We start from the raw sequence: 19,366 nt of genomic DNA on the forward strand, positions 1-19,366 counted from the left end.
TTTAATAAAGTCCAATCTATAAAAAGCAACTAAGTCAAACTCAATAGAAATTTAACCTGATGATAGCTATAATGTTCATTCAGCATGTATTTATTGAGTGCTTATTATGTCCTAAGCACTGGAAAAGTGCCATGAAAAGTCCCTTTGCCCTCTTTTAAGGTGCACAGCATAGAGCAACTATAATCCATAGTTTAGTATTTTACCGGCATTGTTACAAGCATTTTAAACAATGGTTTCTGCTACATTTTAAATAAAATTCAGAGTGAAGAAAAAGTTGAATGCCAGTAGCCTTTCCAATTCTTACAATTGACAAATTATTAGTTAAAAATGGAATACGTCTCAGTGTCAGGTTCAAAGGAGATTCTGGTATTTAAAACTGGTGGCTGCACATACTTTGCATTGTACATAGCTTTACTCTCCTGGAGTTCATTCTGTTAAAATAAAAAATAAGATTCTAGCCATGCATATTTTCCCTTTTGACTTCCAGGAGTCAGATGTGTCGTCGCAGCCTACCTGCTGTTCTCTTGTTTTTTAAATTTCAACTGCCACCACAACTTCTATTTTCCTGATTCTGATTGTATATTTGTAATTACTGAAGTCCATTCCACTGTATCTGCTTTTAATGGGACATGCTTCAAGCCCATTAAGAAACAAAGTGAATGAATCAAGTGAAAATGACTTTTAAAAAATTGTTTGTGGTGCTTATGGGCTTTGTGGTGCTTGTTTGGCTTTGGGATTCTCCCTGGGGATTGGTGGATCACACTACAGGGTGTGTTTGGGTGGGCAGTAGAAGCATAGCCTTAGGATCTGTGTCTGATTCCATGACCCTACTCCTCTACTCTGCTTCAAGGTCTCCTCAAGCTAAGCAGCTTTACTCTCCCCCCACATCATGGTATCACTGCCTTGAAGCCCCTGACCATGGACGAAATCCTGCCAGAGTGTGAGTGAAGTGAAACATCTCCTCCTGTAAAGTGTGGTATTGGGTATTGTGTCCCAGTGATGGGAAAGCTCACTAATGCTTATACATAACTATTCACAGGCTAAAACAGTGTGCAGTCATTACTTTCTCACAGTCCCTCATTCCATTTTTGTCACAAAGCAGGTAATCATTAATTTTATAGTATTTTAAATTAGTTGATAATAGTATTCATTAATATAGCAAGTATATATGATCATTCATTAATTTAACAAGCATCAACTACATTCCAGGAACATACATGCTGAGATTAAAAACAGGAGTTCAGCGATCCTTGCCAGAGTGAGCTGAGTGCTGTAACAATCCTCCAATCTCAGAGACTAATACAAAATTCATTGCTCACTCCTGCTACAGTCCTCAGCCAGGGAAGACAGAAGCTCTGTCTCTTCATAAAGGCTTATTATTTTCCATGTGATCTCCCCAGTGTGGTCCTGAGCATCGATATCCAGCAGGATAGAAAGGAGAGAAAGTGTGGAGGCCTGGGGTGGTGGGTGACAGGGGCAGGATAAAGAGCCACCATTTCCATGCATGCTCCAGGAGTTACAATCCAAACCACCATTGCACTAACTTCAAAGAGAACAAGCTCATTAACAAGGGCTGGGAGTGTCTCACTTGATGACCAGGAGAAAAAAGGAAAAAAGGCTTGATGAGCTTGGAGCATTACATCCCTGGTGGTCTACCCATCTCCCTTCTGTGAAGTATACCTGCCCCTCCCACCAGATGCAATGCACAGACCTGGATATCTGGGTCTGCATAGTTTTTGTGGTCCAGGAGAGAGGCACCTGCCCACCACAGACATTTACATGCTTCATAGGACAATGGGGTGAGTCACAGAAAGGACAATGAGAATTCCCACAATGAACATGATAGAGTGCAGGATACGTAAGTTCCTGGCCCAATTATGCAACCCAGATGAGTCAGGAAGGGAAGTTCACTAAGTTTTCCTTCGGTTTTGTAGGAGGAGTCTGTCTGACCAACTTCCTCTGTGACACTCTGAAGAGGGATGGGAGCCTTGTGTTCTTTGGGCACTGCACCTCTGCCCCCTTTTTCTTTTCTTTATGTTGTGGCAAACTTGTGAAGTGAAAATCAAGTAGGCAAAGGGATTTTAATGGGGGAGGTCTAGTATTTCATCTTGTTTAATATGTTTCAGTGTTGTGGCGTGTTAGCAGTAAAATTGTTTTCAAATGCATTTACCCTATTTGTTTCGAACTGGTTCATGTTTGTCCTCCTATACCCACAGTTCTCTCCAAGGCATTTCCAAGGCTGTCTGTCTTTCTCAGCAGATATCATAGGGCAGCTTAAAGAACAGACATTTATTTCTCACAGTTCTGAAAGCTAAGAGTACAAGGCCAGCTAATTACATTCCCACTGAGGGTCTGCTCCCTGGGGTTCACAGATGGTGTCTTCTTGCTGTACCCTCATACGGCGGAGAGAGAGGTCATATCACTCACTTTCCTCTGACCAAGGCACTGATTTCATCTTGAGGGCTTCACTCTTATGATCTAGACACTTGCCAAAGGCCCCATTTCCACATGTATATTGCGAGGGGGTATTGGGCTTCCACATCTGAATTGCGGGGAGGGGGCATGAATATCCCATCCACAGCCTGTCTTCTATCTACGTGTCTTGTTCTCAAGGCCTACTCTCTTACGTTGTGTAGGGGAAGCCTCGAGCAGGCAAGGACCAGTTACCCTCACAAGACTGGGGAAGACTTCTACAGATTGGAAAGACTGACGATTTCCCTTGAAAATTTCATTATGTTCATAAGGAAGATTAAAACAGAAAAAAATAAAGAGTGACTATGTAGAATAACCAGCCGATTAAAGGAATTGTAAATCTTTTTGGTAATTCTAGAGCTGGGGTTCCTAGGGAGCAATTGCAAGGAATGAAGCTGAAAAGACCTTTACACGCGAGATTATAAAGGGTCAAACTGGGCTTGGTGTTAGTTCAGCAGCAAGCAATAAAGAATCTCTAAAGGACTTTAAGCAAAGAAGCAGGAGTGCTAAAACTGTGCTTAGGAAAACCCCTAGCTTCCATCAGGAAGATGAAGCAGAGAAAGAGCTAAAGAACAAACTCTAGCAACTATCACAAAGCACAGCTATAAGAGCAGGTATGGTGTCTGGGAAAGAGTTGATGGAGATCAGGCAGGGGATTTGGGGTGGAGAGGAGTTTGGATACAGGGAACTTCAGGATGGGGATTTCCACATTACAGACACTGAGGAATGGCCATTCTCATTGCACTCAGATTTTTCAGACTCCAGGCTCACTCCAACCATGTGCACAAATGATCATGTCCGTTCTGTCTGTTTCAGTGAAGTCCTGAGTTCAATGTTCTGTTTGCGAAGTCTTGCATAGGCATTCTCTTCATGAATCCTGAGCAAAAAGCTCAAGTTTCCAGGCCAGCAGGCATGTCAATTCTTGAACCCACAGAGAAAGATCCACGGAAAGGAACAAACCAATATAAGGTTTCAGAACTCATCAGTCAATGACATAGGAAGCTGAACCCCTAGCTCCTTTTAGATAAGACACTATCTGCCTGCCAATGAGAATAGGAGGAGGGGAGCATGAAATATATGATTTTACATGCAAACCTAGGAAGGCAAATATTTTCTAATGAGCTAGAATGTCTAATCATTAAGTTATTAAAGTTAAAATTCTCTAAATGTTAGGTAATCACCATCAGCTTCTTAATTGTTTGACCCAAATATAAATTCAAACACAACGATTTCCCCCTATGAGTATCTCTAATTCAATTCAAATACAAAAAGCCTTGTAGCTTTCACCTCTTTGTATGAGAAATGTCTGTTCATTTCGGATGCCCATTTTTGGATCGGGTCTTTATATTTGGGGGGACTGATTGTTTTGAGTTCTTTATATATCCTTGATAATAGTCCTTTGTCTGAGGTACAGCTGGTAAAAATTTTTTCCCACATTGTAGATTGTCTCTTAGTTCTGCTAATGGTTTCTTTTGAAGTACAGAAGCTTTTTAGTAAGATGAGATCCCAGTTGTTGATTCTTTCTGCTAGTTCCCGTGCTACTGAGGATTTGTTCATAAAGTCTTTTCCTATACCAATGTCTTCCAGAGTTCTAATAGGAGGAGGGGAGCATGAAATATATGATTTTACATGCAAACCTAGGAAGGCAAATATTTTCTAATGAGCTAGAATGTCTAATCATTAAGTTATTAAAGTTAAAATTCTCTAAATGTTAGGTAATCACCATCAGCTTCTTAATTGTTTGACCCAAATATAAATTCAAACACAACGATTTCCCCCTATGAGTATCTCTAATTCAATTCAAATACAAAAAGCCTTGTAGTACTTGAGAATGTGCATAATAAAAGGGTGAAAATAGAAGCACTGTGTGAATCGAGTCTTTCTCAGATTTGGTTCACCAGTTCATTACCGCCCTATAAGTGAGAATATCCTTTCTGAATAATTAGGCCATCTTGAACCCAATCTGTGTGTTCCTTATTAAACACAAATGAGATACTGAAGGATTGCACTGTAGCATTGCTGAGATAGATCGATCCCTCGGGGCAAGGAGAGGTAAAACTGGACAGTGAGCACTGAGATTAGAGGGGAGAGCACCAGCGCACAGTCAGACTGAGGGCCCGGTGCTTCCTAGATGGACCCAGACAAGCCTTTGTCATAAACATGATGGTGAGGATTAGCTATAAAGGAAAGGTGCAAAGTTGAGGCTGCCTGGGTTCTAACACAGCAGGAGCTAAGTAAAGGCAGCAGTGGTGGTGCTGGTGGACCTCGAGGTCTAAAATGAGCCAAGTTGCTACACCTGGTAAGCTATGAGGTCAGGCATGGTGTCAAGAAATGGACTTTATTATTTGAACAAGCCCATCAACTTGCATTCACATCCACTGAACAAACTCTCTAGGTAATATCCTCCCAGAGGTAAGTTATATGAAAGGATCAAAACACTGTACTTCCTTAATTCTAAAGCGTATGTTTGGGTTCACACATTAATGAATCTGAAATCTCGAAAGATCTTACAATTGATTTACAACCAATTAAATGTCACTCATCCTCTGCTCCAAATGTCCTGAAATTGGTGGTGCAGATTCCGATCAAAGGCATTTTGAAAGGGGTAAGTATATTTCCTATGTGGGGCAAGGTAAGCCACACTTTACCCACTTTCAGCACATTTCAGGTTCAGGGCATCTCAAGCTCACGTCGTTTCTACCTTTTTACAATGAGTGGGCATACTCTGAATAACGTGCTCCAATGAAGTCAAATGTGGGTCCTAATGCTTGGTTCATGAGTTGCGTGCCCCTGTGCCCTTGTCAAATGTCACTTTTCCTAGGGTGTCTCCTGATTTTGCCCCAACAAGGACCCAAAATAGCTTCAAGATTCACTGGAGCCTCTCTCTTCTCTGAAGCTTGTTCCGCTATAGACAACTCATACCTACAAACGGGAACGAAAAGTCCCTCCTCTTTCCTCCTCTTTGCCCCATAAGCTGTTATTTGGGGAGTGCTGATATTTCTTTGCATTTGTTTATACCTGAGTTACTCTGTTTCCCACTCTCACCCTGTAGGTATCCCATTCCTCTCGCCTACTGCCGTTCACTTAGCACTCGTAGGTGTTTAAGCAGTTATCTTGAACAAATTAGTAAGTATCCCACATACTAGTCTTAGTCCACAAGGAGCTGTACAAATGAACGATGCTTTGAGAGTAATAGAAAAGTAAGCTGTGACCTCAAACATCCCAGTTGGAAGAAGGACCCTTTTAGTGGTACAAGTTTAAAGCTAGAGACCTTCTAAAATTCATGTCAATATCAGACGGCTAAAGGTGAAAGTGGCATTCTATTTCCTTTAAGCTTTCAGGCTGTGTGCTTTATTTGGATTTCCTTATTAACCTGTGTTTTCCTCAAACACCAGGCTGAAGTCCAGTCTCTGTAGAGTTCCTCCTGTTCTTCCGGTATGAATCAAACTGCCGATGTTCATCTTGTTGTCAAATTCGCCTGACAGATAGATTTGCTACAACAAATGAAAACACTAAATAAGCAGCTCCCATCTATATTTTATGGCTGACATTCGTTCCTGGCATACAGCAAATGTTATCCCAGGATGAAAGCATCTATAATTCCTGAAGTTTTCATTTTGCTGTAAATCATGGTGAATACATATTTCCACTGTGAGACTTCTTAAATGTAAACCCAATGTTAAAATACATGTATTTTTAAAATTCCTTGGAAAGTGTCACAACAAAGTTTTGTTATAGGAGCATGGAAATGCCATAGAAGAGCTAAAAACATCATCAGAAATATTTAACCTAATTATACTTTATAAATAAATATATATGCATGTATACATATATAGATGTAATCAAGAGTTCAAACCTAAGGTGCTTAATTAGAGATGTCTCTCCTCTTCTGTCAGTTTAAAGATTTAATTTTTTTTTTTACCACACTCCAAGGTCATTTGTACAACTGGCAGAACTCCTGAGCCAATGATCTTCCAGAAGCAGCTGTCAGGGGCTCACAAAGGCAGCTGCCATTCAAATGCTCCTTCCTGGCAGACTTGGTCGGAAGAGTGAATGAAAACAGAAAAGAACTCTGGGAGAAGTGACCATAATACTAGGAGCTAACAATTAGAAAGCACTTATGTATTATTTTCTCTAATCTTCACAAATAAATGTTGGTAAAAGTACTCTAAATAGAACTATTTTATAGATAAAAGAACAGAGACTCCAAAAAATTAACTTGCCCCAAATCATAGTTAGCAAGTGACAGTGGATTCAAACCAGTTGACCCATGATTTGAATTGAAGACCAATATAGACCACAAAACTTTTTAAATTGAAATGCCCTTTATGATTGTCCTTCTTCATTGTTAGCTTTGAATTAAAGAGAGGAATCACAATGGTTATACATTTATACAAATTATCTCCTGGCCAGAGTCTTTTCTCTTCATCAGCATTTGGGGAAGTTCTACAGAGTCCTATCTTCTCATGCTGTAACTCTTACAACTGACTACAGGAATTAAAAATCTATTACATCTTTCCTATTTCCATGAGACAGCTTTGGTCCCTATAGTTCAATTGATCTGGATGTGGCAAGAAAATTATCAAACTTACAGTGTCCTTCTGCCTCTCCCAATTTCAAGGATTCCTAAAAAAGAAATATGAAGAAGACTAAAACTTTGAAATGTCTTATTTATAACTATCACATAAATAACATACTACCTTCATCAGAGGTACTATGTACATCAAATATTTTATTTGTGCAAATTAGTAACAGAGCATAATAAGGTTGATTTTGGTGAAGTGATACATGCATGTAGCATATCTTGATCATTTTCATTTTTTTTAACCACCACTCTTTTCCTCTCCTGCTCCCTGATTCACTTTTCTATTTCCAAGTGTTTACTTTCTAGCTTTCTTAAGTGCCCACCACTCTATTCCAGTTCCCTTTACAAGGATATCTGTATTCACTGTTAAGTTATCTGTACAAAACCCCATATAGGATATTATTATACCACTTTATATATATGAAAAATAAGTTTTTAAACTACATCTTAAAATGCCTAAGGCCATAGAGGAATTAAGAAGCAGAATCAAATTGTAACATAGTTCTGTCTATTCAATACAATTTTTCCTCTCTTCTGGTCCCTAAATGGCAATAGTGCAAAATACTACAGGTCCCTCTGTTTGTTTTCTGCCTTTTCAAATTAGAGAATTTGTTGTTGTTTTTCACTTGAAAATATCTCACACAAAATTATCCTCTGATTTTTTTTTGAGAGGTGCTGAACAAAGAGTTTTTGTGATGTATGACAATTTCAAACTTGTCAGAATGCAATTATTAACCTAATATTTATGTATTTATTGCTGTCATAAGACTGTGCACAATGGCTTTGAAAAATTGCCATGACTCTGGTTCATATCTGAGGCTTTATCAAATGCATATTTTTTCATATAATGCAAGGGCCATGGGATTACAGGCACACAGCAGTCATATCCAATAATGCTCGATAACCCTGGAAAATAGAACACCGGGTTACTTTTATGGAAAATTCCATTTTACTTATATTTCTTATTCCAAAATTGTAAGTCATCTAAGAGAGGAAGGTGGCATTTTCTAAATAGGAGAGTCAGTGAAAGGGCTTTCAGGAAATGGAAAAATGGTCAGTCAAACATCAGAATAAAGATTAAGACTCTACTGCATTTCATAAAAATGTGAGATGTCATTTGAAAGTTCAACTATTAATATTGGGACATTTGATTCCACAGAAGCATCCGCTGAAACCATATCTAACTCCTAGAATCTCCGCAGGGAAGGTTTTGCATAATACCATCATGCCCAAGATCATTTCTCTTTTGTGTAGCAATAAAAAATATGTAGAACTCAGAATCTACAGGCTGCAGGGATGTTTACAGGGAGTCCAACTATTGTGGAAATAAATCACATCAATTGTGTATGTCTAACAATAAATTGATTTGTAGTTATGGCATCTTTCCCAAGTAGATCTCAAAGACAATTTCCAAAATTATCCTATGTCCATTATTTCCTTTCTTTTTCCCATGACACCAGCTACCCCACTCCCTGCAACTACTAGGATCTTCACCAAGGAGAGGTGACAGATAACACCTCCCTACCATCAGCCAAGGTCTCTGTCCTTCTCAGAGATTTCACTCAAACTTCTAGGAGGTTATTAAAAAGGCTGTGCCCCTGGTGAATTAGAAATGGCCCAGTTATTATTCAATGACTGTCATCTTGAAGACTTTGTGCCCCAAATCTTGGCTTGCTTTCATTTATCTCCTTCTGGCAGCTCTAAAGAGAACTCTAAGGTGGGGCCACTGAAAGTAATGTTGCTTGATGAGCTAGTTTATTATTTCAGCATCCCCACAAAAGCCCAACAGCTGGCGCATTCCTGGAGCAAAGAATAAAGAAAGGTGTGGTATCGAGCAGAGGCTATTGACTATAAATATGCACTGATGAGAAAAGATGAGCACCAATAGTATAGGCTGAGGGAATATGAAAAGGAAAAGTCCCTCTATACATGCCTGTGCTGAGCTACAAGCATTCCATGAGGCAAGGCTCCAGCCGCAGCCCTGCTGGCCTTGGATAACTCTGTTTCAGCATCTATGCCGTGCATTGCAGGATGCTAACTAACATTCCTGACCTCTACCTAACAGATACCAGGACCACTCTCCCCTGACATTTAATGATCAAAAACTGCCTTCAGACATTGCCAGAGAGCCCTAGGAAGAAAACTGGTCTTAGCTGAAAACCACTTTTACAACATATACCAAACCTCAGTGTTGCCCATGAGGAAGACAGTGTCATGCTTGCTTTACTGGAGAAAGCTCTTACACAGAACTAATTAGGGGCTAGGCATCCTTGAAAGTTTTATACACATATTCATTGTATATTCATCTATCCCCTTATAAACGCTGTGGATTTATATATAATACAACAGTAGTTAACATTCTCTCCATCTCACAGATAAGGAAACTGAGGCACAAATGGTAAGAAACTTGTCTAGGAAGAGTCACTGACTGAGTTGAGATAGCCGGCTCCTGCCTCTCACCAGCACTGGTCTTTGGTGACACGGTAGGAGATTAGAAATCCTGCTCCAAGGCCACCACCTACAGCTGTCTCCTAAAACCGAGAGGGACTGCAGACTGTAGGAAGGTTCTGTACTGATAAGCAGGACTCTGATACACCTGGATTTCTAGTAAGAAAGAACAGCTTCTTCTGCCTTACAGACTAAGTCTGCTGCCTGTTCTGGTGGAGTGCAAGGCTCTAGGAAGGACCCAGATGAAGGAAGCACTAAAGTGACCCAGGAAATGACAGGCAGTGTCTCTTCTGAGGGACACATTTTAACCACCTTCTCCAATCCACACCCTCAGCTCTCTCTGCTCAGCCTTCTCAATGAACCAGCCCACTGAATACTAACTACAAGCCAAACAAATCTTTGCAATTATGTCCTAACTGTTGCTATGAACAATACAGAAACAGAAGGCTGGCTGGATTAATCAGTTATGAATTTATAATGAATAGATAGGCAAGAAAGACTGCTGCCTAAATATACAAAGCTTTTCGATAATAAGAATCAAGTTCAGGGCCTACCTCCACTATTCACCAGCCCTGTAAGTCAAAATTTCTATGTGAGTGGGTGAATGAGGACAACAACCCCACTTCTTAGTGTTCCTGAGAGGGTGAACACTATAAAAAAGGAAAAGATGCGTGAGAGTTTAGCTGGTGAGAGGAGACACTATGTTCCTTCTCATAATCACCCTTCTCAGCAGGACAGAATGAGAAATAGAGGTGAATCCACTATACTGGTGATTAGCAGGTTCTAGCTCAATTGCCACATCTCTCTCCTCTGAACGGAGGCACACTATCAATTCCCTTGGAAAAATTAAGATCTTATTTCAGGGAACATAGTTTCCTTTCTTTTGCTCACAAAGAAGCAATGTTTAAAAAATAAAACTGCATGTGTATTCTCTAGTGCACAGATTCATGTGGGCTGAAGCAGTAAAAGGCGCTGTCCCATGATTCCATTTTACAATAACCCTTCTCCCAGGGACATCAATATTAATACACTTTCCAGGAGGGTGAATCGCCAAATCTGCAAAGCCCCCAGGGACAGCTTAACTGCAACCCATCATGTCCGGGATTTTACAGTGAATCATGGCCCTCCTGAGTACAAATCCTTGTGGATGCAACCCTTGCGACGAGCTGAGACAGCTGGAGAGAAGGGAATGAAAGATACTTGACTAAATTCATAAGTGATTGATCCAGCCAGCCTTTCTGCTCCTTTATTGTATAAATTAGCCATTCAGACAACATGAGCCGTTCCATCTGAGTGTAGGTCTCAATTTCCCTTATTCCCTCCTTTGCGCCCATGATAACAGGTACCCTCATGCCCTGGCATGAAAGACAAGAAGACTGGGGAAGACTGCAACTTACACAGCAGGCACTCACAAGAAGATGCCTAGCTAACTCCTCATGCTGAAGGCCCGTCCCACTCCAGCCACACTGTCACTGTCCTACTTCTTCTAACTTCCTGTCTTTTCTTCCAGGAAATTGCTGTTGGGGAGCAAAGATGGCTTAGTTGTCAAGTTGGGATTTAGAAATTTATTATTTTTTGGAAGTCAAAAAGCTGAATTTCCCCCAAATACAGCTCAAAATAGACAACTCTCTAACACTAAATAGTAACACTGACAAATAGCACGTTGAATGGTAAAATTTACAGGTTAAATGTAACTGTATTTCTTTTTTTTTTTCTGTCCTTCGCTGTTCTCAATCATGACTAAATTTAATCCCACTAGATTCCTAATCTTGGAAGAAAATGATCATTTGCAATTCATGAATCATCTCTCCTTAGACAAAACTGTCCTAGGCTGCCACAGAATTATTCTTGGTGCCATTAAAAATCCCAGCAGAGATGCCTGCTTTGGCCCTTGCAGGAGTTATGTATTCCAACAACATAGTGAAACAAGCTGTAGTTGAAGCATGAAACAATGGTTTTAATGTTTTCTATTCAATCCCCAGGATACAAAAAGAAAGAACAGACAATAACAATACTTGTGATGAAGTAAACAACAACTTAAGATAAGCTGAAATGACTTCCAGTCAGGAAAAATCTTCTACTTACCTTCCTAACTTGGAGTAAAATGATCTGCAGGCCAATAGTCATCTTCTGTGGTTGCCAACGATCACCTGGGCAGAACCTGACACTCAGTGTTGGAGCCAGAAAAAAGCCAGTTTCTCTTGGTCTCCAAATATCATATAAGCTCCTAGCAAACCAAAACCTTTCAGGAACAACTTTAAACAGAAGTTTAATCTGCTTCTATCTGGCTCATTTGAGACTGAAAACATCTCCATCAAGTTTGTCTCAGAGGATTTACCTTTCAGATGAGGACACCTAATTTAGCAATCCATGGCATGACACAGAAACCTGATATGACATTGTACACAATCCATCACCAGAAGAGCTGTAACTCTTACCAAGTAGAATGCACTGTCTTCATAAAGTGTTTGTTAAGAGCCTACTACATGCCAAGTTCCATTCTAGGAGAGTGAGAAACAAGCATCAGTGAACGCATTAGACAGAAATTCCCTCCCCTCCTGGGATTGGGAGGATATTTTGTGGGAACTTCTGACCCTGGAAGATAGTGTGATATTTTATTCCCTGAATTACCCAACAGTGCTCTGTACAAAGTACACTACAATAGATGCTCTATGGGCTTATAAGTGCTCCTTTAATAACCAGTATAGAATGCAGAATACATGAATATTATGCTCTCAGCATTGAGAGAACCCCAGTGAGTATTTTGACCCTCATTCACAGGATGTAAGAGAATTACCTGGCATTAGTCCACTACCACTGCTGCAGTGAGGGTCTGCACAGGGCCAGAGGAGCAACAGGCGATGAAGACAAAACCAACTAGGTAACTTGAGAAAGGCCACTTAGAGGAAATGCTGCTATGGCCGAATCCTGGCATGAGTAGCTGATCACCAGCTACACAAAGACAAGTACAGGGTAAGGGAAGGAATGGAAATTTCAGGCAGAGGAAATAGTTCAAACCAAAACAGACAGGAGGAAAGCAGACTGGTGTGTTGGGATAGTTACAAGATAATAAATTGTGCCTTATTCCCAACCAGAGATGGGGCCCTACTGAATACAGTGGCAAACTTTCTCAGTCTCTGCTTTGATCAGATGGGCTCCCTGAGAAAGACAAGTGCCTTCAAGAAAGAGGTTCCCATGCTTCATAAAACAAAAGAAATATCATGGCTATGCACTCCTGTGAGCAGAGTATTTAATAATGACATTTGTTGGGCTTAAGGATCACAAAGGATGCAGGACTCAGTCCAAACTGCTCCAGCAAATCCCTGAGGAAGATGAAAGGTCACTGAAGGGCATGATTTTAAGACATCCATGCAGGTCACTTGGCTGTTCAGCCTTTAGTGTGCCTTCCAACACAAGCACCAGTGATGGGGCTATTTGTGATGGGCCTATTTGTCTTACATCCGCTCTCGCTGTGGAGAACTAAATATGCCTTTAATATCTATCTGCACTATGAAAACTGCTTCTACATGCATCCTTTTAAGAGAAACAGCCAGGATCAATGTAGGACTGACATATACTAAATGGAGGAACAAACAGAAATGTTTATTTCTCTGTCCACAAACTATAGTGCCTTCTGAGAGTGACAACAAACCAGTAGCAGCAACATAACCTTCCTACCCAGCTTGACCACATCTAGGAAAGCCAGGCCTGAACTCTTGTTCCCTTTTTATATGAGACAGATTTGAGCAAAACCACAATGCAATGAAAAGAATTTTTTAAATGTGCTTTCTTCCCGACTGTCCTCGGGTTAGGATATCTCAAACCTTATTTTGTTCAAGGCCTTTATAAAAGAAAAAACAAAACAAAACATTGAGCACAGGTTCTCTAAACACTTTATGCCATTAAATTCAGATTTCTCCAATTTAAGCATTATTGTTGATATTTCACACATTATGAACCAAGCAAGCCAGGGGGTGCATAAGAACTAAATTCATGTGGCCCAATGCCCTGGTCTCTTTCTTCAGTTAGTTCTACTGTTCGTAATTTTGGATATGTTGAATATATAAATATACAAAATACAAGCATGAATACTGTATGTCTTAGGTGAGTTTCCCCTGAACCAAGTCCTGAGACAAAAATCTTGAGCAAATTCCTTATTAAAGAGGAAAAATGAGAGAGGTAACTTTAGAAAGTTGTCCTGCAGAAGTAGCTACAGTGAGTCCTGCGGGTTACTCAGGATACCTCTGCACTGTCGTAGCTGGGCCACCATGACACTGCGGGTTGGTCACCAGTGAAGACCTGGCCTGGGAGGATGTGGATTCTTAGGCCCTCTGACTCTACGTAAAGGTCATCCCATTGGTTCAGACAGCCCTTGAAATAGGTTCAACCCACGAGAACTTGGGAAATAATTACTGAGAAACACTGAAATGGACCTGAGAGTATGCATAAAAATACTGATAGCCCATGACACTATTTTAAACCAAATCCTCACAACCAAAAGCACAGGTTCACTCTCCAGCAGGTAGACATCCCAGTCCTGCCCACTGGAGTTGAGCTCAAAGGCTCCCCTCCCGGGCCCTGCCTCCATGGCTACTGCATTCATTCCAGAAAAGGTAGCGGAGGGTCCTCAGACTCAGTGCCACCAAGAGCTGGAGGTGGAACTTGGGCATCCTTCCTCTGCCTGGTGCCCATCCTCTGAATATGGCGTCCCCTCCAAACCCCGCCTTCATCATCCACTATGCTTGTTCAGTCTTCTTAGTATTTAGACAGGTCTGGAGTCTGTCTAGTGCTTGTCTTTCATGCTGTCTAGGAATTACAACCTGATCCCACGCACTGTAAGGTGATCAAAACCAGAGAGACATTGATTTGTAACCTGCCTCTGCAACTTTCTTGACGTAGATTTGGAGCAAGTGACCTAACTTCTCTAAGATTCCTCATCTGTTATATGGAGAACAGAAAGACTGGCTCAAGAGTTTCTGCAAGGATTAAATGCAGCATGAAACAACCACTTGATAATCATGTTGCCATTTTCTTTATTATTATTATTTTCACTTGCTCTCTTGAAACTAGGACTTCTTGCGGTAGAAAATGCAGCCATATTGAGTTCAAATTCATAATTATCTAGCCCTAAAATCATATTAGAGCACCCAGAGTTCTTCCTGGCTTTTCTCAAACTACTGAGATTTCAATTTTCAAGTTATGACACTATTAGCCTTGGCCCCCACAGCAATAATTCACACAGGCCAAACTCTATAACTGTTGGAGGCTCATGTCACAGAGAGAAAGGTGAGACATAATGACACCTGGTGACCTAGATCCCTCACTCATAATGTGGACTTCTGGCTTGCAGCAAGGTTGGGGACAGAACAGCAGTGAACCAATTAAATCAACAACAGAGCCCAGCAGGGTTCTTGAGAGAATTGAACCCTAATACCTTAAGGTATCCACTATATGGAATAAATTACTCTTGTGTGCATTTAAAATGCCACGATTAATATACCATCCTGGGGAGTTTTGCAAAGACAATCACTTAGATCATTTTCTGTGTTTTATCATATGAGGAGCCTTAGTCGAGTGCTTCATCGACAGGTGTTCAAGATGCTGTTCTAGAGCATAAATGACTCGCTCAATCTGTGGCTTATGGCAAAGCTAAAGACAGGAAGGCCTTCTGTAAAATTAGCCTTTAGTGCTACATAATAATAAATCCTTTTTTAACTGAGAGAGAGAGATCTTTGAAAGAGGGTGAGGATGTTTGTTGCTTGGATGAGATCTGGTCCAGGTCTGTCATACATCACATACAATAAAGTAACAGAGCTGATAAATGAAATTAAATTGTTCTAGCTAAAAAAAAATGTAGATGCGAAGTCATCCATGCTGGACAACTTTTCATTTAATGAGGTTAATGGTCCCTCTCTTCTGTGGGTCTGTAACACTGTGTGTTCATATCCATGCTAGGATTTATCCCGCTAAACCTTTAGATAATTAGTTGGAGGAAACTAATGGTAGATGAAGTTATTTTAATAAGATTTGTCTGTGCAGATTCTTGATTATAGTTAGTATCTAGATACTCTCTCCAAGCCTCAAGTACTCAAAGGGGGGCTTTACAAGGTGACTGAATTATGGGCATTTATAATTGACTTGATGTTTAGGCGTTAGGCCTGGCTGGAAGAGGGGCCCGGGAGGTGTCTGTCTTCTCCCTTGGCTCCGCCCTTCATTTCTCTGTTTCTTGTCTGCCATGCCAGCAGCAGGTGTTCCCCTGCCCTACCTCTCTGCCTTATTGCCTTGCCTCCTACCTAGCTGACAGTGGAACGAAACATCTACAAACTGTGAGCTAAAATAAAACTTTCATTCTTTAATTCGTGAGTGTCAGATATTGTTTCCCACTGAGAAAAACGTAAGGCAATCCTTCAATTAATAATGGTGGTTCTCTGTTTCCTGGCACAAGAGGGAGAGTAGGAGAGACCTTCACATGAGGGATTTAGGCTCTTCACTTAATGGAAAAGAGAACAGATAGACAGATTGCTTTTAGTGGAAAATAATCCTTATGCCAAATGGGATGTTTTAGGGTATCATACTCTGTACCCTTCAAATCCACCAAATAAAAACCATTTCAGAAATTAGAGATTGATGGATTTAAAAGATTGGTCCAACATGGTGGATACATACTGTCATAGTGACTCAACTTATCAGTTTTTAACAGTGCTTTGACCTATGGCAAACACATTTCTATTAACTCTTTCAGAACAAAGTTGACATATCAAAAGCAGTTGTTTAAGTGACTTTTGCAGTACCTAAAACAATGTACCACACAGACAACACTTGAATGTCTCATCTTGAAAATGGTGGAATAAGTAATATTAAACTTTTAATGATTTATATGATAAATAAATTGTGTGATTCAATGATTGCAAACTCAAAATTCTATAGGTCTTACTCAGACCTTTAGATAGAAAGTGATTGCTCAGATAATTTAAATGCATAAATAGAGAGTCCTGACTATTTTGGGACCAGGTTTTCAAAGAGAACCATGGGTGTGAACACACATACATATAACCTCCCCATTGTAAATGTCAGCCAACATGGTATGTACCACACTTCCTATGGACTGGACTTGACCTAAGGGTTGAGAATCTAAGTGATCATATAAATGAAAAACTAAAAATGTGAGAGTTATACAATATTTAGTCAAGTTGTAGAGTTGGACAAAGTGAGCCAAAGAGAAAATTTCTGCTTCCATTAGTTTCTTAATTTTTGTTCCACTCCCAGGCATTTAGTCTAAGTTTCCACAAACAGTAGATATTTTAGACCCAAATTTTGCCTGCTGGAAGATTACAGTTTGCAAAAGGAGAGTTATAAATAGGCCACGTAGAAAACAAAATTGATGATTCTTATTTTTTTGAGCCCAAATTGTGCATGTTCTCCTTTTACAACCCCTGCAACTCTCTGTTCTGTGCTCTTGGCATTCAAGAGCTTAACTTCCAATTCCAACTACATGACATCAGAATTAAAAGCCCACAACGTACCAAAACTGTCCTTTAGGTGAGGTATAAAATGTGAAATACAAACACTGCAACTAGTGAGGCTCACAGCCTAGTAGTCCAAGTTCATCTTTTCTTTCTTCTTTTCTTTTCTTTTATTGTATTTTTCTCTAACAGTTGCATGCCTTATGTTCCAAATATCTGTGTTTCTCTCAGATTTATACATAGAAACTTAATCACCAAAGTGATGGCACCAAGAGGAGGAGCCTTCGGGGTGGTTCAGTCACGACCGTGGAGCCCTCATGTATGGCACTGGTGCCCTTGTGAAAAAGGTGAGGGGAATCTGTGTGCCCTTGCCCCACACAAGGACACAGCAATGTCACCTTCTATGAAGCAGACAGTAGCTTTTCACCAGATACCAACTCTCTGATGCTCTGATCTTGGACTTCCCAGTCCCCGGAACTGTGAGAAAATAAATTACCATTATTTATAAATTACCCCCTCTAATGTATTTTGTGATAGCAGCACAAAGACAACGTACCCTATGAAGGGTTGAAAATATTGATTCCTAGAAAAAGAAACAAAAGAAAGCCACCAGTTATTCTTACTGTGTGGAGGGATAAAACTCAATTTTGAAGGCTGGCAAAAAATGAGAAAAAGAAACGAAAATCCTTCCCTTGGGTAAGCCTCTCAGTCTGTCAAGGCTGAATGTGCGCTCCTCAGAAATTTCCTTCCCTTGGCATTCACGAGCTCGTTTTCTCTCAGCTACACTCCTTTGCAGGCCCCTTCCAGATCCTTCCTCATCTTCCCAACATTAACCAGTCACAGGGGCCCAGGAATCAGCCCTCACTCTTCTCCTTCACTGTTCCTGTTCCGTGTGAATCAGCCTGACGTACAGCTGCAAATGGCAGCCACACTGAGTACCGTCAGATCCTGCTCTCGCCCGCACCACTCCAAAACCACGATTCCTACATCCGTCTGCCCTCTCCTTATTCCCACTTGTCTCCTTTCCTAAAACATAAGCCCAGTCCAACTCCTTGTTCCTCCCCAGCCCCTTCCCCACCCGTGCTCTGCGCTGTGTCCTCCCCTCTCAGTGCAGGCCTGCTTAGGCCACTGGTCACCCAGAGCAGGAGCCCAGCATCACCTTATCCTTTTCAATTCTCATACATGTCACAATCCACCACCAGTCCCATTGGCTCTACTTTTTTATCCATTAAATTCATTGATACATTATTAAAAGAATCCTATGTGCACACATGTTTATAGTAGCACAGTTTGCAATAGCTAAAACTTGGAAACAGCCCAACTGGATCAAGAAAATGTGACTTTTTTATATGGAAATAAAGTTTTGGTAAATAGGGAAGGGATGGGGGGGTGAAGGAAGGGCAGGGACAAGGGGAAAAAATGAGAACCAAGACCTGTCATGTAAAGGTGCAAGATCCCAATGATGAATGTAACGGTACTGTGTCCCTAAAAGGTACCGATAAACTCAATTTTTAAAAGTGGAGTACTACTCAGCCATAAAGATGAAAAATTAGAGATATTTATAGCTAAATGGAAGCACATTGACGTGATACTCTTAAGTGAAACAAACAATACACACGTGTGTAAGTACCGTTAGCTTTACTTTTAACAGAGATCTAGAATCTGCCCCTCTCATCTCCATTACGGTTCAAGCTACCAACACCTTCCACCAACACAGTTTCCACACCTCTTGCCTTGCGCTGCCCTGGCCATGCTCCAGGCTAATCCCAACATGGCAGTGCAGTGATTTAGTAAAATAAAGTTGGAGCCCACCCTTTTTTTCTCAAAACCTACCACAAAGTCAGTCTTCTTAGTTCCTTGCCAGGTCTGGAGTCTTTCATTGGTTCTGCCCACCTCTTTCCTTATATAGGATGGCCACAAAGTCTAGAAAGATCAATAATGCTATTTTATTATAGCATAACATTAAATAATATTTAGTAGGTAGTCAGCTGCTTCAGGGATTTTAGTCATTCTATAATCCCAAATCCTAACCGGGACTTAGGCGATCATGCATCCAGACAGAACACACCTTCAGATCTGCTCTTTCTAATCACTTCTTCTGTGACCACCTGACATCCCGGCTAACCCAGTTCACTCCTGCCAAAGACTCACCTACTTGCTCTTTCCCTAGATGTCTGTGTGGCTCAGTCTCTCCTTAAAGAGACCTTCCTGCTCATCCCATAGAAAGTACTACAGCTCCCTACCTACTTCCTTTGCTGCCTTTACCATTATTTTATATAAGCATAAGCTCCCTGAGAATTTCTGATACTTAGTAGATGTCCAGTAAATGTTTGTTATTAATTGCTCAGCTAACTAAGGACTAAGCACTATAACATAAGTGAGTGAGATTAGTTTTTCC

The 19,366-nt window shown here is 40.6% G+C and overlaps 1 long non-coding RNA gene across 1 annotated transcript; it reads right to left on the reverse strand.

The window, feature by feature from the left end:
• Positions 1-5,751: 5,751 nt before the first annotated feature.
• Positions 5,752-18,860, reverse strand: LOC104867803. The gene is made up of 3 exons (XR_781858.2): positions 18,802-18,860; positions 7,065-7,098; positions 5,752-5,966 (listed from the first exon to the last, which is right to left on the reverse strand). It is a non-coding gene; the product is annotated as an uncharacterized LOC104867803 (long non-coding RNA).
• Between the last annotated feature and the right edge of the window lie 506 nt (positions 18,861-19,366).

Source organism: Fukomys damarensis, unplaced genomic scaffold, assembly GCF_012274545.1.
Source record: "Fukomys damarensis isolate Sample0158 unplaced genomic scaffold, DMR_v1.0_HiC HiC_scaffold_29, whole genome shotgun sequence".
NCBI lineage: Eukaryota > Metazoa > Chordata > Mammalia > Rodentia > Bathyergidae > Fukomys > Fukomys damarensis.